The following is a 26,773-nucleotide window of genomic DNA, read 5'->3' as shown; positions in this document are numbered from 1 at the left end:
TTAGACTGTTCATTTAAAAGTTGGTGATTTGAGCCCACCCAGGGATGCTGTCTTTCTATTTCTAGTGATATGGAAGACCTTCCTGGCCTTACAGTAAGCTTGCTTTTGACCTGCTGTGTTTCCTGTTGTAACATGTGATTGGTGTGTTGTTGAACATGAAAGATGACAAGTTACTATACCTACTGGTAAAATGGCTGTCAATGGTCTCTGATCTTCTGTTACTCAATAGCTTGATCATTCTGTGTTCTCCAAGGAACATATAATTTATTCTTATTAATCTGGCTAGTATGACAACGTAAATGATGTCAATCTGGTATGAAAAAACGTATTATTTATATTTATCTCGCGAGAAGGACAATGTTGGTCCAGAGTTTTTGTGTGTAAATGTATGCCTATACGCCATAAAAGTGACTAGCCACTTCATCATTCTTCCGGAGTCAGTCCCCTAATTATTTTTGAATGGGCTTGGCGATTATATATTACATTTGTGAAAATGCAGTTGTTTAAAATATATATTTATCATAATATATTTGTGATTGTGGCTGAATTTACTCCTGCCAGATGCCTTTTAATATAATGTTGCGCTGACGAACATTGCGCTACATCTTTGCCCTTTTAAGGCCATTCAAACAGCTAACAAACATTAGAAAACTACAGGGCTACTTCCTTGAAAATGTTGCTGCACTTTCGATGCACGTTAACACAACCATTGGAACAAAGTGTTGTTGTTTCGTAAACTCCATGTTCAGTTGGATGAGAGCACAAATGGCCAGCGATCTAGCGTCAGTATTAAATACACCACAAGTCTCTGTGGCGCAATTGGTTAGCGCGTTAGACTGTTAATCTAAAGGTTGGTGGTTCGAGCCCACCCAGGGACGACAGTTTTCAGTTTGTTGTGCTCCATGATGTCGATGTGACGTCCTGTACCTGTTATGAGATTCCTGTTAAATTGCCGTGCTGAGGGTCAATGCCAACACAAGCCTCTCTCGTGCAATCAGTTAGTGTGATTGACTGTCAATCTAAAGGTTGGTGCTTTGACACCACCCAGGGATGACATTTTTCAGATTGTGAAGTACCCCTTCCTGACTTGGCGTTAGCTTCCATGAGACTTTGGCCTGCTGAGGGTCAGTATAACCACAAGTCTCTGTGGTGCAATTTGTTGGCGCGTTAGACTGTTCATTTAAAAGTTGGTGATTTGAGCCCACCCAGGGATGCTGTCTTTCTATTTCTAGTGATATGGAAGACCTTCCTGGCCTTACAGTAAGCTTGCTTTTGACCTGCTGTGTTTCCTGTTGTAACATGTGATTGGTGTGTTGTTGAACATGAAAGATGACAAGTTACTATACCTACTGGTAAAATGGCTGTCAATGGTCTCTGATCTTCTGTTACTCAATAGCTTGATCATTCTGTGTTCTCCAAGGAACATATAATTTATTCTTATTAATCTGGCTAGTATGACAACGTAAATGATGTCAATCTGGTATGAAAAAACGTATTATTTATATTTATCTCGCGAGAAGGACAATGTTGGTCCAGAGTTTTTGTGTGTAAATGTATGCCTATACGCCATAAAAGTGACTAGCCACTTCATCATTCTTCCGGAGTCAGTCCCCTAATTATTTTTGAATGGGCTTGGCGATTATATATTACATTTGTGAAAATGCAGTTGTTTAAAATATATATTTATCATAATATATTTGTGATTGTGGCTGAATTTACTCCTGCCAGATGCCTTTTAATATAATGTTGCGCTGACGAACATTGCGCTACATCTTTGCCCTTTTAAGGCCATTCAAACAGCTAACAAACATTAGAAAACTACAGGGCTACTTCCTTGAAAATGTTGCTGCACTTTCGATGCACGTTAACACAACCATTGGAACAAAGTGTTGTTGTTTCGTAAACTCCATGTTCAGTTGGATGAGAGCACAAATGGCCAGCGATCTAGCGTCAGTATTAAATACACCACAAGTCTCTGTGGCGCAATTGGTTAGCGCGTTAGACTGTTAATCTAAAGGTTGGTGGTTCGAGCCCACCCAGGGACGACAGTTTTCAGTTTGTTGTGCTCCATGATGTCGATGTGACGTCCTGTACCTGTTATGAGATTCCTGTTAAATTGCCGTGCTGAGGGTCAATGCCAACACAAGCCTCTCTCGTGCAATCAGTTAGTGTGTTTGACTGTCAATCTAAAGGTTGGTGCTTTGACACCACCCAGGGATGACATTTTTCAGATTGTGAAGTCCCCCTTCCTGACTTGGCGTGAGCTTCCATGAGACTTTGGCCTGCTGAGGGTCAGTATAACCACAAGTCTCTGTGGTGCAATTTGTTGGCGCGTTAGACTGTTCATTTAAAAGTTGGTGATTTGAGCCCACCCAGGGATGCTGTCTTTCTATTTCTAGTGATATGGAAGACCTTCCTGGCCTTACAGTAAGCTTGCTTTTGACCTGCTGTGTTTCCTGTTGTAACATGTGATTGGTGTGTTGTTGAACATGAAAGATGACAAGTTACTATACCTACTGGTAAAATGGCTGTCAATGGTCTCTGATCTTCTGTTACTCAATAGCTTGATCATTCTGTGTTCTCCAAGGAACATATAATTTATTCTTATTAATCTGGCTAGTATGACAACGTAAATGATGTCAATCTGGTATGAAAAAACGTATTATTTATATTTATCTCGCGAGAAGGACAATGTTGGTCCAGAGTTTTTGTGTGTAAATGTATGCCTATACGCCATAAAAGTGACTAGCCACTTCATCATTCTTCCGGAGTCAGTCCCCTAATTATTTTTGAATGGGCTTGGCGATTATATATTACATTTGTGAAAATGCAGTTGTTTAAAATATATATTTATCATAATATATTTGTGATTGTGGCTGAATTTACTCCTGCCAGATGCCTTTTAATATAATGTTGCGCTGACGAACATTGCGCTACATCTTTGCCCTTTTAAGGCCATTCAAACAGCTAACAAACATTAGAAAACTACAGGGCTACTTCCTTGAAAATGTTGCTGCACTTTCGATGCACGTTAACACAACCATTGGAACAAAGTGTTGTTGTTTCGTAAACTCCATGTTCAGTTGGATGAGAGCACAAATGGCCAGCGATCTAGCGTCAGTATTAAATACACCACAAGTCTCTGTGGCGCAATTGGTTAGTGCGTTAGACTGTTAATCTAAAGGTTGGTGGTTCGAGCCCACCCAGGGACGACAGTTTTCAGTTTGTTGTGCTCCATGATGTCGATGTGACGTCCTGTACCTGTTATGAGATTCCTGTTAAATTGCCGTGCTGAGGGTCAATGCCAACACAAGCCTCTCTCGTGCAATCAGTTAGTGTGTTTGACTGTCAATCTAAAGGTTGGTGCTTTGACACCACCCAGGGATGACATTTTTCAGATTGTGAAGTCCCCCTTCCTGACTTGGCGTGAGCTTCCATGAGACTTTGGCCTGCTGAGGGTCAGTATAACCACAAGTCTCTGTGGTGCAATTTGTTGGCGCGTTAGACTGTTCATTTAAAAGTTGGTGATTTGAGCCCACCCAGGGATGCTGTCTTTCTATTTCTAGTGATATGGAAGACCTTCCTGGCCTTACAGTAAGCTTGCTTTTGACCTGCTGTGTTTCCTGTTGTAACATGTGATTGGTGTGTTGTTGAACATGAAAGATGACAAGTTACTATACCTACTGGTAAAATGGCTGTCAATGGTCTCTGATCTTCTGTTACTCAATAGCTTGATCATTCTGTGTTCTCCAAGGAACATATAATTTATTCTTATTAATCTGGCTAGTATGACAACGTAAATGATGTCAATCTGGTATGAAAAAACGTATTATTTATATTTATCTCGCGAGAAGGACAATGTTGGTCCAGAGTTTTTGTGTGTAAATGTATGCCTATACGCCATAAAAGTGACTAGCCACTTCATCATTCTTCCGGAGTCAGTCCCCTAATTATTTTTGAATGGGCTTGGCGATTATATATTACATTTGTGAAAATGCAGTTGTTTAAAATATATATTTATCATAATATATTTGTGATTGTGGCTGAATTTACTCCTGCCAGATGCCTTTTAATATAATGTTGCGCTGACGAACATTGCGCTACATCTTTGCCCTTTTAAGGCCATTCAAACAGCTAACAAACATTAGAAAACTACAGGGCTACTTCCTTGAAAATGTTGCTGCACTTTCGATGCACGTTAACACAACCATTGGAACAAAGTGTTGTTGTTTCGTAAACTCCATGTTCAGTTGGATGAGAGCACAAATGGCCAGCGATCTAGCGTCAGTATTAAATACACAATAAGTCTCTGTGGCGCAATTGGTTAGCGCGTTAGACTGTTAATCTAAAGGTTGGTGGTTCGAGCCCACCCAGGGACGACAGTTTTCAGTTTGTTGTGCTCCATGATGTCGATGTGACGTCCTGTACCTGTTATGAGATTCCTGTTAAATTGCCGTGCTGAGGGTCAATGCCAACACAAGCCTCTCTCGTGCAATCAGTTAGTGTGTTTGACTGTCAATCTAAAGGTTGGTGCTTTGACACCACCCAGGGATGACATTTTTCAGATTGTGAAGTCCCCCTTCCTGACTTGGCGTGAGCTTCCATGAGACTTTGGCCTGCTGAGGGTCAGTATAACCACAAGTCTCTGTGGTGCAATTTGTTGGCGCGTTAGACTGTTCATTTAAAAGTTGGTGATTTGAGCCCACCCAGGGATGCTGTCTTTCTATTTCTAGTGATATGGAAGACCTTCCTGGCCTTACAGTAAGCTTGCTTTTGACCTGCTGTGTTTCCTGTTGTAACATGTGATTGGTGTGTTGTTGAACATGAAAGATGACAAGTTACTATACCTACTGGTAAAATGGCTGTCAATGGTCTCTGATCTTCTGTTACTCAATAGCTTGATCATTCTGTGTTCTCCAAGGAACATATAATTTATTCTTATTAATCTGGCTAGTATGACAACGTAAATGATGTCAATCTGGTATGAAAAAACGTATTATTTATATTTATCTCGCGAGAAGGACAATGTTGGTCCAGAGTTTTTGTGTGTAAATGTATGCCTATACGCCATAAAAGTGACTAGCCACTTCATCATTCTTCCGGAGTCAGTCCCCTAATTATTTTTGAATGGGCTTGGCGATTATATATTACATTTGTGAAAATGCAGTTGTTTAAAATATATATTTATCATAATATATTTGTGATTGTGGCTGAATTTACTCCTGCCAGATGCCTTTTAATATAATGTTGCGCTGACGAACATTGCGCTACATCTTTGCCCTTTTAAGGCCATTCAAACAGCTAACAAACATTAGAAAACTACAGGGCTACTTCCTTGAAAATGTTGCTGCACTTTCGATGCACGTTAACACAACCATTGGAACAAAGTGTTGTTGTTTCGTAAACTCCATGTTCAGTTGGATGAGAGCACAAATGGCCAGCGATCTAGCGTCAGTATTAAATACACAATAAGTCTCTGTGGCGCAATTGGTTAGCGCGTTAGACTGTTAATCTAAAGGTTGGTGGTTCGAGCCCACCCAGGGACGACAGTTTTCAGTTTGTTGTGCTCCATGATGTCGATGTGACGTCCTGTACCTGTTATGAGATTCCTGTTAAATTGCCGTGCTGAGGGTCAATGCCAACACAAGCCTCTCTCGTGCAATCAGTTAGTGTGTTTGACTGTCAATCTAAAGGTTGGTGCTTTGACACCACCCAGGGATGACATTTTTCAGATTGTGAAGTCCCCCTTCCTGACTTGGCGTGAGCTTCCATGAGACTTTGGCCTGCTGAGGGTCAGTATAACCACAAGTCTCTGTGGTGCAATTTGTTGGCGCGTTAGACTGTTCATTTAAAAGTTGGTGATTTGAGCCCACCCAGGGATGCTGTCTTTCTATTTCTAGTGATATGGAAGACCTTCCTGGCCTTACAGTAAGCTTGCTTTTGACCTGCTGTGTTTCCTGTTGTAACATGTGATTGGTGTGTTGTTGAACATGAAAGATGACAAGTTACTATACCTACTGGTAAAATGGCTGTCAATGGTCTCTGATCTTCTGTTACTCAATAGCTTGATCATTCTGTGTTCTCCAAGGAACATATAATTTATTCTTATTAATCTGGCTAGTATGACAACGTAAATGATGTCAATCTGGTATGAAAAAACGTATTATTTATATTTATCTCGCGAGAAGGACAATGTTGGTCCAGAGTTTTTGTGTGTAAATGTATGCCTATACGCCATAAAAGTGACTAGCCACTTCATCATTCTTCCGGAGTCAGTCCCCTAATTATTTTTGAATGGGCTTGGCGATTATATATTACATTTGTGAAAATGCAGTTGTTTAAAATATATATTTATCATAATATATTTGTGATTGTGGCTGAATTTACTCCTGCCAGATGCCTTTTAATATAATGTTGCGCTGACGAACATTGCGCTACATCTTTGCCCTTTTAAGGCCATTCAAACAGCTAACAAACATTAGAAAACTACAGGGCTACTTCCTTGAAAATGTTGCTGCACTTTCGATGCACGTTAACACAACCATTGGAACAAAGTGTTGTTGTTTCGTAAACTCCATGTTCAGTTGGATGAGAGCACAAATGGCCAGCGATCTAGCGTCAGTATTAAATACACAATAAGTCTCTGTGGCGCAATTGGTTAGCGCGTTAGACTGTTAATCTAAAGGTTGGTGGTTCGAGCCCACCCAGGGACGACAGTTTTCAGTTTGTTGTGCTCCATGATGTCGATGTGACGTCCTGTACCTGTTATGAGATTCCTGTTAAATTGCCGTGCTGAGGGTCAATGCCAACACAAGCCTCTCTCGTGCAATCAGTTAGTGTGTTTGACTGTCAATCTAAAGGTTGGTGCTTTGACACCACCCAGGGATGACATTTTTCAGATTGTGAAGTCCCCCTTCCTGACTTGGCGTGAGCTTCCATGAGACTTTGGCCTGCTGAGGGTCAGTATAACCACAAGTCTCTGTGGTGCAATTTGTTGGCGCGTTAGACTGTTCATTTAAAAGTTGGTGATTTGAGCCCACCCAGGGATGCTGTCTTTCTATTTCTAGTGATATGGAAGACCTTCCTGGCCTTACAGTAAGCTTGCTTTTGACCTGCTGTGTTTCCTGTTGTAACATGTGATTGGTGTGTTGTTGAACATGAAAGATGACAAGTTACTATACCTACTGGTAAAATGGCTGTCAATGGTCTCTGATCTTCTGTTACTCAATAGCTTGATCATTCTGTGTTCTCCAAGGAACATATAATTTATTCTTATTAATCTGGCTAGTATGACAACGTAAATGATGTCAATCTGGTATGAAAAAACGTATTATTTATATTTATCTCGCGAGAAGGACAATGTTGGTCCAGAGTGTTTGTGTGTAAATGTATGCCTATACGCCATAAAAGTGACTAGCCACTTCATCATTCTTCCGGAGTCAGTCCCCTAATTATTTTTGAATGGGCTTGGCGATTATATATTACATTTGTGAAAATGCAGTTGTTTAAAATATATATTTATCATAATATATTTGTGATTGTGGCTGAATTTACTCCTGCCAGATGCCTTTTAATATAATGTTGCGCTGACGAACATTGCGCTACATCTTTGCCCTTTTAAGGCCATTCAAACAGCTAACAAACATTAGAAAACTACAGGGCTACTTCCTTGAAAATGTTGCTGCACTTTCGATGCACGTTAACACAACCATTGGAACAAAGTGTTGTTGTTTCGTAAACTCCATGTTCAGTTGGATGAGAGCACAAATGGCCAGCGATCTAGCGTCAGTATTAAATACACCACAAGTCTCTGTGGCGCAATTGGTTAGCGCGTTAGACTGTTAATCTAAAGGTTGGTGGTTCGAGCCCACCCAGGGACGACAGTTTTCAGTTTGTTGTGCTCCATGATGTCGATGTGACGTCCTGTACCTGTTATGAGATTCCTGTTAAATTGCCGTGCTGAGGGTCAATGCCAACACAAGCCTCTCTCGTGCAATCAGTTAGTGTGTTTGACTGTCAATCTAAAGGTTGGTGCTTTGACACCACCCAGGGATGACATTTTTCAGATTGTGAAGTCCCCCTTCCTGACTTGGCGTGAGCTTCCATGAGACTTTGGCCTGCTGAGGGTCAGTATAACCACAAGTCTCTGTGGTGCAATTTGTTGGCGCGTTAGACTGTTCATTTAAAAGTTGGTGATTTGAGCCCACCCAGGGATGCTGTCTTTCTATTTCTAGTGATATGGAAGACCTTCCTGGCCTTACAGTAAGCTTGCTTTTGACCTGCTGTGTTTCCTGTTGTAACATGTGATTGGTGTGTTGTTGAACATGAAAGATGACAAGTTACTATACCTACTGGTAAAATGGCTGTCAATGGTCTCTGATCTTCTGTTACTCAATAGCTTGATCATTCTGTGTTCTCCAAGGAACATATAATTTATTCTTATTAATCTGGCTAGTATGACAACGTAAATGATGTCAATCTGGTATGAAAAAACAGTATTATTTATATTTATCTCGCGAGAAGGACAATGTTGGTCCAGAGTTTTTGTGTGTAAATGTATGCCTATACGCCATAAAAGTGACTAGCCACTTCATCATTCTTCCGGAGTCAGTCCCCTAATTATTTTTGAATGGGCTTGGCGATTATATATTACATTTGTGAAAATGCAGTTGTTTAAAATATATATTTATCATAATATATTTGTGATTGTGGCTGAATTTACTCCTGCCAGATGCCTTTTAATATAATGTTGCGCTGACGAACATTGCGCTACATCTTTGCCCTTTTAAGGCCATTCAAACAGCTAACAAACATTAGAAAACTACAGGGCTACTTCCTTGAAAATGTTGCTGCACTTTCGATGCACGTTAACACAACCATTGGAACAAAGTGTTGTTGTTTCGTAAACTCCATGTTCAGTTGGATGAGAGCACAAATGGCCAGCGATCTAGCGTCAGTATTAAATACACCACAAGTCTCTGTGGCGCAATTGGTTAGCGCGTTAGACTGTTAATCTAAAGGTTGGTGGTTCGAGCCCACCCAGGGACGACAGTTTTCAGTTTGTTGTGCTCCATGATGTCGATGTGACGTCCTGTACCTGTTATGAGATTCCTGTTAAATTGCCGTGCTGAGGGTCAATGCCAACACAAGCCTCTCTCGTGCAATCAGTTAGTGTGTTTGACTGTCAATCTAAAGGTTGGTGCTTTGACACCACCCAGGGATGACATTTTTCAGATTGTGAAGTCCCCCTTCCTGACTTGGCGTGAGCTTCCATGAGACTTTGGCCTGCTGAGGGTCAGTATAACCACAAGTCTCTGTGGTGCAATTTGTTGGCGCGTTAGACTGTTCATTTAAAAGTTGGTGATTTGAGCCCACCCAGGGATGCTGTCTTTCTATTTCTAGTTATATGGAAGACCTTCCTGGCCTTACAGTAAGCTTGCTTTTGACCTGCTGTGTTTCCTGTTGTAACATGTGATTGGTGTGTTGTTGAACATGAAAGATGACAAGTTACTATACCTACTGGTAAAATGGCTGTCAATGGTCTCTGATCTTCTGTTACTCAATAGCTTGATCATTCTGTGTTCTCCAAGGAACATATAATTTATTCTTATTAATCTGGCTAGTATGACAACGTAAATGATGTCAATCTGGTATGAAAAAACGTATTATTTATATTTATCTCGCGAGAAGGACAATGTTGGTCCAGAGTTTTTGTGTGTAAATGTATGCCTATACGCCATAAAAGTGACTAGCCACTTCATCATTCTTCCGGAGTCAGTCCCCTAATTATTTTTGAATGGGCTTGGCGATTATATATTACATTTGTGAAAATGCAGTTGTTTAAAATATATATTTATCATAATATATTTGTGATTGTGGCTGAATTTACTCCTGCCAGATGCCTTTTAATATAATGTTGCGCTGACGAACATTGCGCTACATCTTTGCCCTTTTAAGGCCATTCAAACAGCTAACAAACATTAGAAAACTACAGGGCTACTTCCTTGAAAATGTTGCTGCACTTTCGATGCACGTTAACACAACCATTGGAACAAAGTGTTGTTGTTTCGTAAACTCCATGTTCAGTTGGATGAGAGCACAAATGGCCAGTGATCTAGCGTCAGTATTAAATACACCACAAGTCTCTGTGGTGCAATTGGTTAGCGCGTTAGACTGTTAATCTAAAGGTTGGTGGTTCGAGCCCACCCAGGGACGACAGCTTTCAGTTTGTTGTGCTCCATGATGTCGATGTGACGTCCTGTACCTGTTATGAGATTCCTGTTAAATTGCCGTGCCGAGGGTCAATGCCAACACAAGCGTCTCTCGTGCAATCAGTTAGTGTGTTTGACTGTCAATCTAAAGGTTGGTGCTTTGACACCACCCAGGGATGACATTTTTCAGATTGTGAAGTCCCCCTTCCTGACTTGGCGTGAGCTTCCATGAGACTTTGGCCTGCTGAGGGTCAGTATAACCACAAGTCTCTGTGGTGCAATTTGTTGGCGCGTTAGACTGTTCATTTAAAAGTTGGTGATTTGAGCCCACCCAGGGATGCTGTCTTTCTATTTCTAGTGATATGGAAGACCTTCCTGGCCTTACAGTAAGCTTGCTTTTGACCTGCTGTGTTTCCTGTTGTAACATGTGATTGGTGTGTTGTTGAACATGAAAGATGACAAGTTACTATACCTACTGGTAAAATGGCTGTCAATGGTCTCTGATCTTCTGTTACTCAATAGCTTGATCATTCTGTGTTCTCCAAGGAACATATAATTTATTCTTATTAGTCTGGCTAGTATGACAACGTAAATGATGTCAATCTGGTATGAAAAAACGTATTATTTATATTTATCTCGCGAGAAGGACAATGTTGGTCCAGTGTGTTTGTGTGTAAATGTATGCCTATACGCCATAAAAGTGACTAGCCACTTCATCATTCTTCCGGAGTCAGTCCCCTAATTATTTTTGAATGGGCTTGGCGATTATATATTACATTTGTGAAAATGCAGTTGTTTAAAATATATATTTATCATAATATATTTGTGATTGTGGCTGAATTTACTCCTGCCAGATGCCTTTTAATATAATGTTGCGCTGACGAACATTGCGCTACATCTTTTCCCTTTTAAGGCCATTCAAAAAGCTAACAAACATTAGAAAACTACAGGGCTACTTCCTTGAAAATGTTGCTGCACTTTCGATGCACGTTAACACAACCATTGGAACAAAGTGTTGTTGTTTCGTAAACTCCATGTTCAGTTGGATGAGAGCACAAATGGCCAGCGATCTAGCGTCAGTGTTAAATACACCACAAGTCTCTGTGGCGCAATTGGTTAGCGCGTTAGACTGTTAATCTAAAGGTTGGTGGTTCGAGCCCACCCAGGGACGACAGTTTTCAGTTTGTTGTGCTCCATGATGTCGATGTGACGTCCTGTACCTGTTATGAGGTACCTGTTATGAGATTCCTGTTAAATTGCCGTGCTGAGGGTCAATGCCAACACAAGCCTCTCTCGTGCAATCAGTTAGTGTGTTTGACTGTCAATCTAAAGGTTGGTGCTTTGACACCACCCAGGGATGACGTTTTTCAGATTGTGAAGTCCCCCTTCCTTACTTGGCGTTAGCTTCCATGAGACTTTGGCCTGCTGAGGGTCAGTATAACCACAAGTCTCTGTGGTGCAATTTGTTGGCGCGTTAGACTGTTCATTTAAAAGTTGGTGATTTGAGCCCACCCAGGGATGCTGTCTTTCTATTTCTAGTGATATGGAAGACCTTCCAGGCCTTACAGTAAGCTTGCTTTTGACCTGCTGTGTTTCCTGTTGTAACATGTGATTGGTGTGTTGTTGAACATGAAAGATGACAAGTTACTATACCTACTGGTAAAATGGCTGTCAATGGTCTCTGATCTTCTGTTACTCAATAGCTTGATCATTCTGTGTTCTCCAAGGAACATATAATTTATTCTTATTAATCTGGCTAGTATGACAACGTAAATGATGTCAATCTGGTATGAAAAAACGTATTATTTATATTTATCTCGCGAGAAGGACAATGTTGGTCCAGTGTGTTTGTGTGTAAATGTATGCCTATACGCCATAAAAGTGACTAGCCACTTCATCATTCTTCCGGAGTCAGTCCCCTAATTATTTTTGAATGGGCTTGGCGATTATATATTACATTTGTGAAAATGCAGTTGTTTAAAATATATATTTATCATAATATATTTGTGATTGTGGCTGAATTTACTCCTGCCAGATGCCTTTTAATATAATGTTGCGCTGACGAACATTGCGCTACATCTTTGCCCTTTTAAGGCCATTCAAACAGCTAACAAACATTAGAAAACTACAGGGCTACTTCCCTGAAAATGTTGCTGCACTTTCGATGCACGTTAACACAACCATTGGAACAAAGTGTTGTTGTTTCGTAAACTCCATGTTCAGTTGGATGAGAGCACAAATGGCCAGCGATCTAGCGTCAGTATTAAATACACCACAAGTCTCTGTGGCGCAATTGGTTAGTGCGTTAGACTGTTAATCTAAAGGTTGGTGGTTCGAGCCCACCCAGGGACGACAGTTTTCAGTTTGTTGTGCTCCATGATGTCGATGTGACGTCCTGTACCTGTTATGAGGTACCTGTTATGAGATTCCTGTTAAATTGCCGTGCTGAGGGTCAATGCCAACACAAGCCTCTCTCGTGCAATCAGTTAGTGTGTTTGACTGTCAATCTAAAGGTTGGTGCTTTGACACCACCCAGGGATGACATTTTTCAGATTGTGAAGTCCCCCTTCCTGACTTGGCGTGAGCTTCCATGAGACTTTGGCCTGCTGAGGGTCAGTATAACCACAAGTCTCTGTGGTGCAATTTGTTGGCGCGTTAGACTGTTCATTTAAAAGTTGGTGATTTGAGCCCACCCAGGGATGCTGTCTTTCTATTTCTAGTGATATGGAAGACCTTCCTGGCCTTACAGTAAGCTTGCTTTTGACCTGCTGTGTTTCCTGTTGTAACATGTGATTGGTGTGTTGTTGAACATGAAAGATGACAAGTTACTATACCTACTGGTAAAATGGCTGTCAATGGTCTCTGATCTTCTGTTACTCAATAGCTTGATCATTCTGTGTTCTCCAAGGAACATATAATTTATTCTTATTAATCTGGCTAGTATGACAACGTAAATGATGTCAATCTGGTATGAAAAAACGTATTATTTATATATTTCTCGCGAGAAGGACAATGTTGGTCCAGAGTTTTTGTGTGTAAATGTATGCCTATACGCCATAAAAGTGACTAGCCACTTCATCATTCTTCCGGAGTCAGTCCCCTAATTATTTTTGAATGGGCTTGGCGATTATATATTACATTTGTGAAAATGCAGTTGTTTAAAATATATATTTATCATAATATATTTGTGATTGTGGCTGAATTTACTCCTGCCAGATGCCTTTTAATATAATGTTGCGCTGACGAACATTGCGCTACATCTTTGCCCTTTTAAGGCCATTCAAACAGCTAACAAACATTAGAAAACTACAGGGCTACTTCCTTGAAAATGTTGCTGCACTTTCGATGCACGTTAACACAACCATTGGAACAAAGTGTTGTTGTTTCGTAAACTCCATGTTCAGTTGGATGAGAGCACAAATGGCCAGTGATCTAGCGTCAGTATTAAATACACCACAAGTCTCTGTGGCGCAATTGGTTAGCGCGTTAGACTGTTAATCTAAAGGTTGGTGGTTCGAGCCCACCCAGGGACGACAGTTTTCAGTTTGTTGTGCTCCATGATGTCGATGTGACGTCCTGTACCTGTTATGAGATTCCTGTTAAATTGCCGTGCTGAGGGTCAATGCCAACACAAGCCTCTCTCGTGCAATCAGTTATTGTGTTTGACTGTCAATCTAAAGGTTGGTGCTTTGACACCACCCAGGGATGACATTTTTCAGATTGTGAAGTCCCCCTTCCTGACTTGGCGTGAGCTTCCATGAGACTTTGGCCTGCTGAGGGTCAGTATAACCACAAGTCTCTGTGGTGCAATTTGTTGGCGCGTTAGACTGTTCATTTAAAAGTTGGTGATTTGAGCCCACCCAGGGATGCTGTCTTTCTATTTCTAGTTATATGGAAGACCTTCCTGGCCTTACAGTAAGCTTGCTTTTGACCTGCTGTGTTTCCTGTTGTAACATGTGATTGGTGTGTTGTTGAACATGAAAGATGACAAGTTACTATACCTACTGGTAAAATGGCTGTCAATGGTCTCTGATCTTCTGTTACTCAATAGCTTGATCATTCTGTGTTCTCCAAGGAACATATAATTTATTCTTATTAATCTGGCTAGTATGACAACGTAAATGATGTCAATCTGGTATGAAAAAACGTATTATTTATATTTATCTCGCGAGAAGGACAATGTTGGTCCAGTGTGTTTGTGTGTAAATGTATGCCTATACGCCATAAAAGTGACTAGCCACTTCATCATTCTTCCGGAGTCAGTCCCCTAATTATTTTTGAATGGGCTTGGCGATTATATATTACATTTGTGAAAATGCAGTTGTTTAAAATATATATTTATCATAATATATTTGTGATTGTGGCTGAATTTACTCCTGCCAGATGCCTTTTAATATAATGTTGCGCTGACGAACATTGCGCTACATCTTTGCCCTTTTAAGGCCATTCAAACAGCTAACAAACATTAGAAAACTACAGGGCTACTTCCTTGAAAATGTTGCTGCACTTTCGATGCACGTTAACACAACCATTGGAACAAAGTGTTGTTGTTTCGTAAACTCCATGTTCAGTTGGATGAGAGCACAAATGGCCAGTGATCTAGCGTCAGTATTAAATACACCACAAGTCTCTGTGGCGCAATTGGTTAGCGCGTTAGACTGTTAATCTAAAGGTTGGTGGTTTGAGCCCACCCAGGGACGACAGTTTTCAGTTTGTTGTGCTCCATGATGTCGATGTGACGTCCTGTACCTGTTATGAGATTCCTGTTAAATTGCCGTGCTGAGGGTCAATGCCAACACAAGCCTCTCTCGTGCAATCAGTTAGTGTGTTTGACTGTCAATCTAAAGGTTGGTGCTTTGACACCACCCAGGGATGAAATTTTTCAGATTGTGAAGTCCCCCTTCCTGACTTGGCGTTAGCTTCCATGAGACTTTGGCCTGCTGAGGGTCAGTATAACCACAAGTCTCTGTGGTGCAATTTGTTGGCGCGTTAGACTGTTCATTTAAAAGTTGGTGATTTGAGCCCACCCAGGGATGCTGTCTTTCTATTTCTAGTTATATGGAAGACCTTCCTGGCCTTACAGTAAGCTTGCTTTTGACCTGCTGTGTTTCCTGTTGTAACATGTGATTGGTGTGTTGTTGAACATGAAAGATGACAAGTTACTATACCTACTGGTAAAATGGCTGTCAATGGTCTCTGATCTTCTGTTACTCAATAGCTTGATCATTCTGTGTTCTCCAAGGAACATATAATTTATTCTTATTAATCTGGCTAGTATGACAACGTAAATGATGTCAATCTGGTATGAAAAAACGTATTATTTATATTTATCTCGCGAGAAGGACAATGTTGGTCCAGAGTTTTTGTGTGTAAATGTATGCCTATACGCCATAAAAGTGACTAGCCACTTCATCATTCTTCCGGAGTCAGTCCCCTAATTATTTTTGAATGGGCTTGGCGATTATATATTACATTTGTGAAAATGCAGTTGTTTAAAATATATATTTATCATAATATATTTGTGATTGTGGCTGAATTTACTCCTGCCAGATGCCTTTTAATATAATGTTGCGCTGACGAACATTGCGCTACATCTTTGCCCTTTTAAGGCCATTCAAACAGCTAACAAACATTAGAAAACTACAGGGCTACTTCCTTGAAAATGTTGCTGCACTTTCGATGCACGTTAACACAACCATTGGAACAAAGTGTTGTTGTTTCGTAAACTCCATGTTCAGTTGGATGAGAGCACAAATGGCCAGTGATCTAGCGTCAGTATTAAATACACCACAAGTCTCTGTGGTGCAATTGGTTAGCGCGTTAGACTGTTAATCTAAAGGTTGGTGGTTCGAGCCCACCCAGGGACGACAGCTTTCAGTTTGTTGTGCTCCATGATGTCGATGTGACGTCCTGTACCTGTTATGAGATTCCTGTTAAATTGCCGTGCCGAGGGTCAATGCCAACACAAGCGTCTCTCGTGCAATCAGTTAGTGTGTTTGACTGTCAATCTAAAGGTTGGTGCTTTGACACCACCCAGGGATGACATTTTTCAGATTGTGAAGTCCCCCTTCCTGACTTGGCGTGAGCTTCCATGAGACTTTGGCCTGCTGAGGGTCAGTATAACCACAAGTCTCTGTGGTGCAATTTGTTGGCGCGTTAGACTGTTCATTTAAAAGTTGGTGATTTGAGCCCACCCAGGGATGCTGTCTTTCTATTTCTAGTGATATGGAAGACCTTCCTGGCCTTACAGTAAGCTTGCTTTTGACCTGCTGTGTTTCCTGTTGTAACATGTGATTGGTGTGTTGTTGAACATGAAAGATGACAAGTTACTATACCTACTGGTAAAATGGCTGTCAATGGTCTCTGATCTTCTGTTACTCAATAGCTTGATCATTCTGTGTTCTCCAAGGAACATATAATTTATTCTTATTAATCTGGCTAGTATGACAACGTAAATGATGTCAATCTGGTATGAAAAAACGTATTATTTATATTTATCTCGCGAGAAGGACAATGTTGGTCCAGTGTGTTTGTGTGTAAATGTATGCCTATACGCCATAAAAGTGACTAGCCACTTCATCATTCTTCCGGAGTCAGTCCCCTAATTATTTTTGAATGGGCTTGGCGATTATATATTACATTTGTGAAAATGCAGTTGTTTAAAATATATATTTATCATAATATATTTGTGATTGTGGCTGAATTTACTCCTGCCAGATGCCTTTTAATATAATGTTGCGCTGACGAACATTGCGCTACATCTTTGCCCTTTTAAGGCCATTCAAACAGCTAACAAACATTAGAAAACTACAGGGCTACTTCCCTGAAAATGTTGCTGCACTTTCGATGCACGTTAACACAACCATTGGAACAAAGTGTTGTTGTTTCGTAAACTCCATGTTCAGTTGGATGAGAGCACAAATGGCCAGTGATCTAGCGTCAGTATTAAATACACCACAAGTCTCTGTGGCGCAATTGGTTAGCGCGTTAGACTGTTAATCTAAAGGTTGGTGGTTCGAGCCCACCCAGGGACGACAGTTTTCAGTTTGTTGTGCTCCATGATGTCGATGTGACGTCCTGTACCTGTTATGAGGTACCTGTTATGAGATTCCTGTTAAATTGCCGTGCTGAGGGTCAATGCCAACACAAGCCTCTCTCGTGCAATCAGTTAGTGTGTTTGACTGTCAATCTAAAGGTTGGTGCTTTGACACCACCCAGGGATGAGATTTTTCAGATTGTGAAGTCCCCCTTCCTGACTTGGCGTTAGCTTCCATGAGACTTTGGCCTGCTGAGGGTCAGTATAACCACAAGTCTCTGTGGTGCAATTTGTTGGCGCGTTAGACTGTTCATTTAAAAGTTGGTGATTTGAGCCCACCCAGGGATGCTGTCTTTCTATTTCTAGTGATATGGAAGACCTTCCTGGCCTTACAGTAAGCTTGCTTTTGACCTGCTGTGTTTCCTGTTGTAACATGTGATTGGTGTGTTGTTGAACATGAAAGATGACAAGTTACTATACCTACTGGTAAAATGGCTGTCAATGGTCTCTGATCTTCTGTTACTCAATAGCTTGATCATTCTGTGTTCTCCAAGGAACATATAATTTATTCTTATTAGTCTGGCTAGTATGACAACGTAAATGATGTCAATCTGGTATGAAAAAACGTATTATTTATATTTATCTCGCGAGAAGGACAATGTTGGTCCAGTGTGTTTGTGTGTAAATGTATGCCTATACGCCATAAAAGTGACTAGCCACTTCATCATTCTTCCGGAGTCAGTCCCCTAATTATTTTTGAATGGGCTTGGCGATTATATATTACATTTGTGAAAATGCAGTTGTTTAAAATATATATTTATCATAATATATTTGTGATTGTGGCTGAATTTACTCCTGCCAGATGCCTTTTAATATAATGTTGCGCTGACGAACATTGCGCTACATCTTTTCCCTTTTAAGGCCATTCAAAAAGCTAACAAACATTAGAAAACTACAGGGCTACTTCCTTGAAAATGTTGCTGCACTTTCGATGCACGTTAACACAACCATTGGAACAAAGTGTTGTTGTTTCGTAAACTCCATGTTCAGTTGGATGAGAGCACAAATGGCCAGCGATCTAGCGTCAGTGTTAAATACACCACAAGTCTCTGTGGCGCAATTGGTTAGCGCGTTAGACTGTTAATCTAAAGGTTGGTGGTTCGAGCCCACCCAGGGACGACAGTTTTCAGTTTGTTGTGCTCCATGATGTCGATGTGACGTCCTGTACCTGTTATGAGATTCCTGTTAAATTGCCGTGCTGAGGGTCAATGCCAACACAAGCCTCTCTCGTGCAATCAGTTAGTGTGTTTGACTGTCAATCTAAAGGTTGGTGCTTTGACACCACCCAGGGATGACGTTTTTCAGATTGTGAAGTCCCCCTTCCTGACTTGGCGTTAGCTTCCATGAGACTTTGGCCTGCTGAGGGTCAGTATAACCACAAGTCTCTGTGGTGCAATTTGTTGGCGCGTTAGACTGTTCATTTAAAAGTTGGTGATTTGAGCCCACCCAGGGATGCTGTCTTTCTATTTCTAGTGATATGGAAGACCTTCCTGGCCTTACAGTAAGCTTGCTTTTGACCTGCTGTGTTTCCTGTTGTAACATGTGATTGGTGTGTTGTTGAACATGAAAGATGACAAGTTACTATACCTACTGGTAAAATGGCTGTCAATGGTCTCTGATCTTCTGTTACTCAATAGCTTGATCATTCTGTGTTCTCCAAGGAACATATAATTTATTCTTATTAATCTGGCTAGTATGACAACGTAAATGATGTCAATCTGGTATGAAAAAACGTATTATTTATATTTATCTCGCGAGAAGGACAATGTTGGTCCAGTGTGTTTGTGTGTAAATGTATGCCTATACGCCATAAAAGTGACTAGCCACTTCATCATTCTTCCGGAGTCAGTCCCCTAATTATTTTTGAATGGGCTTGGCGATTATATATTACATTTGTGAAAATGCAGTTGTTTAAAATATATATTTATCATAATATATTTGTGATTGTGGCTGAATTTACTCCTGCCAGATGCCTTTTAATATAATGTTGCGCTGACGAACATTGCGCTACATCTTTGCCCTTTTAAGGCCATTCAAACAGCTAACAAACATTAGAAAACTACAGGGCTACTTCCTTGAAAATGTTGCTGCACTTTCGATGCACGTTAACACAACCATTGGAACAAAGTGTTGTTGTTTCGTAAACTCCATGTTCAGTTGGATGAGAGCACAAATGGCCAGCGATCTAGCGTCAGTATTAAATACACCACAAGTCTCTGTGGCGCAATTGGTTAGCGCGTTAGACTGTTAATCTAAAGGTTGGTGGTTCGAGCCCACCCAGGGACGACAGTTTTCAGTTTGTTGTGCTCCATGATGTCGATGTGACGTCCTGTACCTGTTATGAGATTCCTGTTAAATTGCCGTGCTGAGGGTCAATGCCAACACAAGCCTCTCTCGTGCAATCAGTTAGTGTGTTTGACTGTCAATCTAAAGGTTGGTGCTTTGACACCACCCAGGGATGACGTTTTTCAGATTGTGAAGTCCCCCTTCCTTACTTGGCGTTAGCTTCCATGAGACTTTGGCCTGCTGAGGGTCAGTATAACCACAAGTCTCTGTGGTGCAATTTGTTGGCGCGTTAGACTGTTCATTTAAAAGTTGGTGATTTGAGCCCACCCAGGGATGCTGTCTTTCTATTTCTAGTGATATGGAAGACCTTCCAGGCCTTACAGTAAGCTTGCTTTTGACCTGCTGTGTTTCCTGTTGTAACATGTGATTGGTGTGTTGTTGAACATGAAAGATGACAAGTTACTATACCTACTGGTAAAATGGCTGTCAATGGTCTCTGATCTTCTGTTACTCAATAGCTTGATCATTCTGTGTTCTCCAAGGAACATATAATTTATTCTTATTAATCTGGCTAGTATGACAACGTAAATGATGTCAATCTGGTATGAAAAAACGTATTATTTATATTTATCTCGCGAGAAGGACAATGTTGGTCCAGTGTGTTTGTGTGTAAATGTATGCCTATACGCCATAAAAGTGACTAGCCACTTCATCATTCTTCCGGAGTCAGTCCCCTAATTATTTTTGAATGGGCTTGGCGATTATATATTACATTTGTGAAAATGCAGTTGTTTAAAATATATATTTATCATAATATATTTGTGATTGTGGCTGAATTTACTCCTGCCAGATGCCTTTTAATATAATGTTGCGCTGACGAACATTGCGCTACATCTTTGCCCTTTTAAGGCCATTCAAACAGCTAACAAACATTAGAAAACTACAGGGCTACTTCCCTGAAAATGTTGCTGCACTTTCGATGCACGTTAACACAACCATTGGAACAAAGTGTTGTTGTTTCGTAAACTCCATGTTCAGTTGGATGAGAGCACAAATGGCCAGTGATCTAGCGTCAGTATTAAATACACCACAAGTCTCTGTGGCGCAATTGGTTAGCGCGTTAGACTGTTAATCTAAAGGTTGGTGGTTCGAGCCCACCCAGGGACGACAGTTTTCAGTTTGTTGTGCTCCATGATGTCGATGTGACGTCCTGTACCTGTTATGAGGTACCTGTTATGAGATTCCTGTTAAATTGCCGTGCTGAGGGTCAATGCCAACACAAGCCTCTCTCGTGCAATCAGTTAGTGTGTTTGACTGTCAATCTAAAGGTTGGTGCTTTGACACCACCCAGGGATGAGATTTTTCAGATTGTGAAGTCCCCCTTCCTGACTTGGCGTTAGCTTCCATGAGACTTTGGCCTGCTGAGGGTCAGTATAACCACAAGTCTCTGTGGTGCAATTTGTTGGCGCGTTAGACTGTTCATTTAAAAGTTGGTGATTTGAGCCCACCCAGGGATGCTGTCTTTCTATTTCTAGTGATATGGAAGACCTTCCTGGCCTTACAGTAAGCTTGCTTTTGACCTGCTGTGTTTCCTGTTGTAACATGTGATTGGTGTGTTGTTGAACATGAAAGATGACAAGTTACTATACCTACTGGTAAAATGGCTGTCAATGGTCTCTGATCTTCTGTTACTCAATAGCTTGATCATTCTGTGTTCTCCAAGGAACATATAATTTATTCTTATTAGTCTGGCTAGTATGACAACGTAAATGATGTCAATCTGGTATGAAAAAACGTATTATTTATATTTATCTCGCGAGAAGGACAATGTTGGTCCAGTGTGTTTGTGTGTAAATGTATGCCTATACGCCATAAAAGTGACTAGCCACTTCATCATTCTTCCGGAGTCAGTCCCCTAATTATTTTTGAATGGGCTTGGCGATTATATATTACATTTGTGAAAATGCAGTTGTTTAAAATATATATTTATCATAATATATTTGTGATTGTGGCTGAATTTACTCCTGCCAGATGCCTTTTAATATAATGTTGCGCTGACGAACATTGCGCTACATCTTTTCCCTTTTAAGGCCATTCAAAAAGCTAACAAACATTAGAAAACTACAGGGCTACTTCCTTGAAAATGTTGCTGCACTTTCGATGCACGTTAACACAACCATTGGAACAAAGTGTTGTTGTTTCGTAAACTCCATGTTCAGTTGGATGAGAGCACAAATGGCCAGCGATCTAGCGTCAGTGTTAAATACACCACAAGTCTCTGTGGCGCAATTGGTTAGCGCGTTAGACTGTTAATCTAAAGGTTGGTGGTTCGAGCCCACCCAGGGACGACAGTTTTCAGTTTGTTGTGCTCCATGATGTCGATGTGACGTCCTGTACCTGTTATGAGATTCCTGTTAAATTGCCGTGCTGAGGGTCAATGCCAACACAAGCCTCTCTCGTGCAATCAGTTAGTGTGTTTGACTGTCAATCTAAAGGTTGGTGCTTTGACACCACCCAGGGATGACGTTTTTCAGATTGTGAAGTCCCCCTTCCTGACTTGGCGTTAGCTTCCATGAGACTTTGGCCTGCTGAGGGTCAGTATAACCACAAGTCTCTGTGGTGCAATTTGTTGGCGCGTTAGACTGTTCATTTAAAAGTTGGTGATTTGAGCCCACCCAGGGATGCTGTCTTTCTATTTCTAGTGATATGGAAGACCTTCCTGGCCTTACAGTAAGCTTGCTTTTGACCTGCTGTGTTTCCTGTTGTAACATGTGATTGGTGTGTTGTTGAACATGAAAGATGACAAGTTACTATACCTACTGGTAAAATGGCTGTCAATGGTCTCTGATCTTCTGTTACTCAATAGCTTGATCATTCTGTGTTCTCCAAGGAACATATAATTTATTCTTATTAATCTGGCTAGTATGACAACGTAAATGATGTCAATCTGGTATGAAAAAACGTATTATTTATATTTATCTCGCGAGAAGGACAATGTTGGTCCAGTGTGTTTGTGTGTAAATGTATGCCTATACGCCATAAAAGTGACTAGCCACTTCATCATTCTTCCGGAGTCAGTCCCCTAATTATTTTTGAATGGGCTTGGCGATTATATATTACATTTGTGAAAATGCAGTTGTTTAAAATATATATTTATCATAATATATTTGTGATTGTGGCTGAATTTACTCCTGCCAGATGCCTTTTAATATAATGTTGCGCTGACGAACATTGCGCTACATCTTTGCCCTTTTAAGGCCATTCAAACAGCTAACAAACATTAGAAAACTACAGGGCTACTTCCTTGAAAATGTTGCTGCACTTTCGATGCACGTTAACACAACCATTGGAACAAAGTGTTGTTGTTTCGTAAACTCCATGTTCAGTTGGATGAGAGCACAAATGGCCAGCGATCTAGCGTCAGTATTAAATACACCACAAGTCTCTGTGGCGCAATTGGTTAGCGCGTTAGACTGTTAATCTAAAGGTTGGTGGTTCGAGCCCACCCAGGGACGACAGTTTTCAGTTTGTTGTGCTCCATGATGTCGATGTGACGTCCTGTACCTGTTATGAGATTCCTGTTAAATTGCCGTGCTGAGGGTCAATGCCAACACAAGCCTCTCTCGTGCAATCAGTTAGTGTGTTTGACTGTCAATCTAAAGGTTGGTGCTTTGACACCACCCAGGGATGACATTTTTCAGATTGTGAAGTCCCCCTTCCTGACTTGGCGTTAGCTTCCATGAGACTTTGGCCTGCTGAGGGTCAGTATAACCACAAGTCTCTGTGGTGCAATTTGTTGGCGCGTTAGACTGTTCATTTAAAAGTTGGTGATTTGACCCCACCCAGGGATGCTGTCTTTCTATTTCTAGTGATATGGAAGACCTTCCTGGCCTTACAGTAAGCTTGCTTTTGACCTGCTGTGTTTCCTGTTGTAACATGTGATTGGTGTGTTGTTGAACATGAAAGATGACAAGTTACTATACCTACTGGTAAAATGGCTGTCAATGGTCTCTGATCTTCTGTTACTCAATAGCTTGATCATTCTGTGTTCTCCAAGGAACATATAATTTATTCTTATTAATCTGGCTAGTATGACAACGTAAATGATGTCAATCTGGTATGAAAAAACGTATTATTTATATTTATCTCGCGAGAAGGACAATGTTGGTCCAGAGTTTTTGTGTGTAAATGTATGCCTATACGCCATAAAAGTGACTAGCCACTTCATCATTCTTCCGGAGTCAGTCCCCTAATTATTTTTGAATGGGCTTGGCGATTATATATTAAATTTGTGAAAATGCAGTTGTTTAAAATATATATTTATCATAATATATTTGTGATTGTGGCTGAATTTACTCCTGCCAGATGCCTTTTAATATAATGTTGCGCTGACGAACATTGCGCTACATCTTTGCCCTTTTAAGGCCATTCAAACAGCTAACAAACATTAGAAAACTACAGGGCTACTTCCTTGAAAATGTTGCTGCACTTTCGATGCACGTTAACACAACCATTGGAACAAAGTGTTGTTGTTTCGTAAACTCCATGTTCAGTTGGATGAGAGCACAAATGGCCAGCGATCTAGCGTCAGTATTAAATACACCACAAGTCTCTGTGGCGCAATTGGTTAGCGCGTTAGACTGTTAATCTAAAGGTTGGTGGTTCGAGCCCACCCAGGGACGACAGTTTTCAGTTTGTTGTGCTCCATGATGTCGATGTGACGTCCTGTACCTGTTATGAGATTCCTGTTAAATTGCCGTGCTGAGGGTCAATGCCAACACAAGCCTCTCTCGTGCAATCAGTTAGTGTGTTTGACTGTCAATCTAAAGGTTGGTGCTTTGACACCACCCAGGGATGACATTTTTCAGATTGTGAAGTCCCCCTTCCTGACTTGGCGTGAGCTTCCATGAGACTTTGGCCTGCTGAGGGTCAGTATAACCACAAGTCTCTGTGGTGCAATTTGTTGGCGCGTTAGACTGTTCATTTAAAAGTTGGTGATTTGAGCCCACCCAGGGATGCTGTCTTTCTATTTCTAGTTATATGGAAGACCTTCCTGGCCTTACAGTAAGCTTGCTTTTGACCTGCTGTGTTTCCTGTTGTAACATGTGATTGGTGTGTTGTTGAACATGAAAGATGACAAGTTACTATACCTACTGGTAAAATGGCTGTCAATGGTCTCTGATCTTCTGTTACTCAATAGCTTGATCATTCTGTGTTCTCCAAGGAACATATAATTTATTCTTATTAATCTGGCTAGTATGACAACGTAAATGATGTCAATCTGGTATGAAAAAACGTATTATTTATATTTATCTCGCGAGAAGGACAATGTTGGTCCAGAGTTTTTGTGTGTAAATGTATGCCTATACGCCATAAAAGTGTCTAGCCACTTCATCATTCTTCCGGAGTCAGTCCCCTAATTATTTTTGAATGGGCTTGGCGATTATATATTACATTTGTGAAAATGCAGTTGTTTAAAATATATATTTATCATAATATATTTGTGATTGTGGCTGAATTTACTCCTGCCAGATGCCTTTTAATATAATGTTGCGCTGACGAACATTGCGCTACATCTTTGCCCTTTTAAGGCCATTCAAACAGCTAACAAACATTAGAAAACTACAGGGCTACTTCCTTGAAAATGTTGCTGCACTTTCGATGCACGTTAACACAACCATTGGAACAAAGTGTTGTTGTTTCGTAAACTCCATGTTCAGTTGGATGAGAGCACAAATGGCCAGCGATCTAGCGTCAGTGTTAAATACACCACAAGTCTCTGTGGCGCAATTGGTTAGCGCGTTAGACTGTTAATCTAAAGGTTGGTGGTTCGAGCCCACCCAGGGACGACAGTTTTCAGTTTGTTGTGCTCCATGATGTCGATGTGACGTCCTGTACCTGTTATGAGATTCCTGTTAAATTGCAGTGCTGAGGGTCAATGCCAACACAAGCCTCTCTCGTGCAATCAGTTAGTGTGTTTGACTGTCTATCTAAAGGTTGGTTCTTTGACACCACCCAGGGATGACGTTTTTCAGATTGTGAAGTCCCCCTTCCTGACTTGGCGTTAGCTTCCATGAGACTTTGGCCTGCTGAGGGTCAGTATAACCACAAGTCTCTGTGGTGTAATTTGTTGGCGCGTTAGACTGTTCATTTAAAAGTTGGTGATTTGAGCCCACCTAGGGATGCTGTCTTTCTATTTCTAGTGATATGGAAGACCTTCCTGGCCTTACAGTAAGCTTGCTTTTGACCTGCTGTGTTTCCTGTTGTAACATGTGATTGGTGTGTTGTTGAACATGAAAGATGACAAGTTACTATACCTACTGGTAAAATGGCTGTCAATGGTCTCTGATCTTCTGTTACTCAATAGCTTGATCATTCTGTGTTCTCCAAGGAACATATAATTTATTCTTATTAATCTGGCTAGTATGACAACGTAAATGATGTCAATCTGGTATGAAAAAACGTATTATTTATATTTATCTCGCGAGAAGGACAATGTTGGTCCAGTGTGTTTGTGTGTAAATGTATGCCTATACGCCATAAAAGTGACTAGCCACTTCATCATTCTTCCGGAGTCAGTCCCCTAATTATTTTTGAATGGGCTTGGCGATTATATATTAAATTTGTGAAAATGCAGTTGTTTAAAATATATATTTATCATAATATATTTGTGATTGTGGCTGAATTTACTCCTGCCAGATGCCTTTTAATATAATGTTGCGCTGACGAACATTGCGCTACATCTTTGCCCTTTTAAGGCCATTCAAACAGCTAACAAACATTAGAAAACTACAGGGCTACTTCCTTGAAAATGTTGCTGCACTTTCGATGCACGTTAACACAACCATTGGAACAAAGTGTTGTTGTTTCGTAAACTCCATGTTCAGTTGGATGAGAGCACAAATGGCCAGCGATCTAGCGTCAGTATTAAATACACCACAAGTCTCTGTGGCGCAATTGGTTAGCGCGTTAGACTGTTAATCTAAAGGTTGGTGGTTCGAGCCCACCCAGGGACGACAGTTTTCAGTTTGTTGTGCTCCATGATGTCGATGTGACGTCCTGTACCTGTTATGAGATTCCTGTTAAATTGCCGTGCTGAGGGTCAATGCCAACACAAGCCTCTCTCGTGCAATCAGTTAGTGTGTTTGACTGTCAATCTAAAGGTTGGTGCTTTGACACC

At 40.8% G+C, this 26,773-nt stretch overlaps 23 non-coding genes across 23 annotated transcripts; all 23 read left to right on the top strand.

Moving 5' to 3' along the window:
* The first annotated feature begins 804 nt into the window (after positions 1-804).
* On the top strand, positions 805-878 carry trnan-guu. The gene has a single exon. It is a non-coding gene; the product is annotated as a tRNA-Asn (tRNA).
* Positions 879-1,971: 1,093 nt separating this feature from the next.
* On the top strand, positions 1,972-2,045 carry trnan-guu. The gene has a single exon. It is a non-coding gene; the product is annotated as a tRNA-Asn (tRNA).
* A 1,093-nt stretch (positions 2,046-3,138) lies between these two features.
* trnan-guu lies at positions 3,139-3,212 on the top strand. Its single transcript has one exon. It is a non-coding gene; the product is annotated as a tRNA-Asn (tRNA).
* A 1,093-nt stretch (positions 3,213-4,305) lies between these two features.
* On the top strand, positions 4,306-4,379 carry trnan-guu. Its single transcript has one exon. It is a non-coding gene; the product is annotated as a tRNA-Asn (tRNA).
* A 1,093-nt stretch (positions 4,380-5,472) lies between these two features.
* trnan-guu lies at positions 5,473-5,546 on the top strand. The gene has a single exon. It is a non-coding gene; the product is annotated as a tRNA-Asn (tRNA).
* Positions 5,547-6,639: 1,093 nt separating this feature from the next.
* Positions 6,640-6,713, top strand: trnan-guu. The gene has a single exon. It is a non-coding gene; the product is annotated as a tRNA-Asn (tRNA).
* A 1,093-nt stretch (positions 6,714-7,806) lies between these two features.
* On the top strand, positions 7,807-7,880 carry trnan-guu. Its single transcript has one exon. It is a non-coding gene; the product is annotated as a tRNA-Asn (tRNA).
* A 1,094-nt stretch (positions 7,881-8,974) lies between these two features.
* trnan-guu lies at positions 8,975-9,048 on the top strand. The gene has a single exon. It is a non-coding gene; the product is annotated as a tRNA-Asn (tRNA).
* Positions 9,049-10,141: 1,093 nt separating this feature from the next.
* trnan-guu lies at positions 10,142-10,215 on the top strand. The gene has a single exon. It is a non-coding gene; the product is annotated as a tRNA-Asn (tRNA).
* Positions 10,216-11,308: 1,093 nt separating this feature from the next.
* Positions 11,309-11,382, top strand: trnan-guu. Its single transcript has one exon. It is a non-coding gene; the product is annotated as a tRNA-Asn (tRNA).
* Positions 11,383-12,489: 1,107 nt separating this feature from the next.
* trnan-guu lies at positions 12,490-12,563 on the top strand. The gene has a single exon. It is a non-coding gene; the product is annotated as a tRNA-Asn (tRNA).
* Positions 12,564-13,670: 1,107 nt separating this feature from the next.
* Positions 13,671-13,744, top strand: trnan-guu. The gene has a single exon. It is a non-coding gene; the product is annotated as a tRNA-Asn (tRNA).
* Positions 13,745-14,837: 1,093 nt separating this feature from the next.
* On the top strand, positions 14,838-14,911 carry trnan-guu. The gene has a single exon. It is a non-coding gene; the product is annotated as a tRNA-Asn (tRNA).
* Positions 14,912-16,004: 1,093 nt separating this feature from the next.
* trnan-guu lies at positions 16,005-16,078 on the top strand. Its single transcript has one exon. It is a non-coding gene; the product is annotated as a tRNA-Asn (tRNA).
* A 1,093-nt stretch (positions 16,079-17,171) lies between these two features.
* trnan-guu lies at positions 17,172-17,245 on the top strand. The gene has a single exon. It is a non-coding gene; the product is annotated as a tRNA-Asn (tRNA).
* A 1,107-nt stretch (positions 17,246-18,352) lies between these two features.
* Positions 18,353-18,426, top strand: trnan-guu. Its single transcript has one exon. It is a non-coding gene; the product is annotated as a tRNA-Asn (tRNA).
* A 1,093-nt stretch (positions 18,427-19,519) lies between these two features.
* trnan-guu lies at positions 19,520-19,593 on the top strand. Its single transcript has one exon. It is a non-coding gene; the product is annotated as a tRNA-Asn (tRNA).
* Positions 19,594-20,686: 1,093 nt separating this feature from the next.
* Positions 20,687-20,760, top strand: trnan-guu. Its single transcript has one exon. It is a non-coding gene; the product is annotated as a tRNA-Asn (tRNA).
* A 1,107-nt stretch (positions 20,761-21,867) lies between these two features.
* On the top strand, positions 21,868-21,941 carry trnan-guu. The gene has a single exon. It is a non-coding gene; the product is annotated as a tRNA-Asn (tRNA).
* A 1,093-nt stretch (positions 21,942-23,034) lies between these two features.
* On the top strand, positions 23,035-23,108 carry trnan-guu. Its single transcript has one exon. It is a non-coding gene; the product is annotated as a tRNA-Asn (tRNA).
* A 1,093-nt stretch (positions 23,109-24,201) lies between these two features.
* Positions 24,202-24,275, top strand: trnan-guu. The gene has a single exon. It is a non-coding gene; the product is annotated as a tRNA-Asn (tRNA).
* A 1,093-nt stretch (positions 24,276-25,368) lies between these two features.
* On the top strand, positions 25,369-25,442 carry trnan-guu. Its single transcript has one exon. It is a non-coding gene; the product is annotated as a tRNA-Asn (tRNA).
* Positions 25,443-26,535: 1,093 nt separating this feature from the next.
* trnan-guu lies at positions 26,536-26,609 on the top strand. The gene has a single exon. It is a non-coding gene; the product is annotated as a tRNA-Asn (tRNA).
* Positions 26,610-26,773: the final 164 nt, after the last annotated feature.

This window comes from Oncorhynchus mykiss, unplaced genomic scaffold (assembly GCF_013265735.2).
Source record: "Oncorhynchus mykiss isolate Arlee unplaced genomic scaffold, USDA_OmykA_1.1 un_scaffold_322, whole genome shotgun sequence".
Lineage (NCBI taxonomy): Eukaryota > Metazoa > Chordata > Actinopteri > Salmoniformes > Salmonidae > Oncorhynchus > Oncorhynchus mykiss.
The sequence above is the reverse complement of the archived record's forward strand: the minus strand, read 5'-3'. Positions and strand labels throughout refer to the sequence as shown.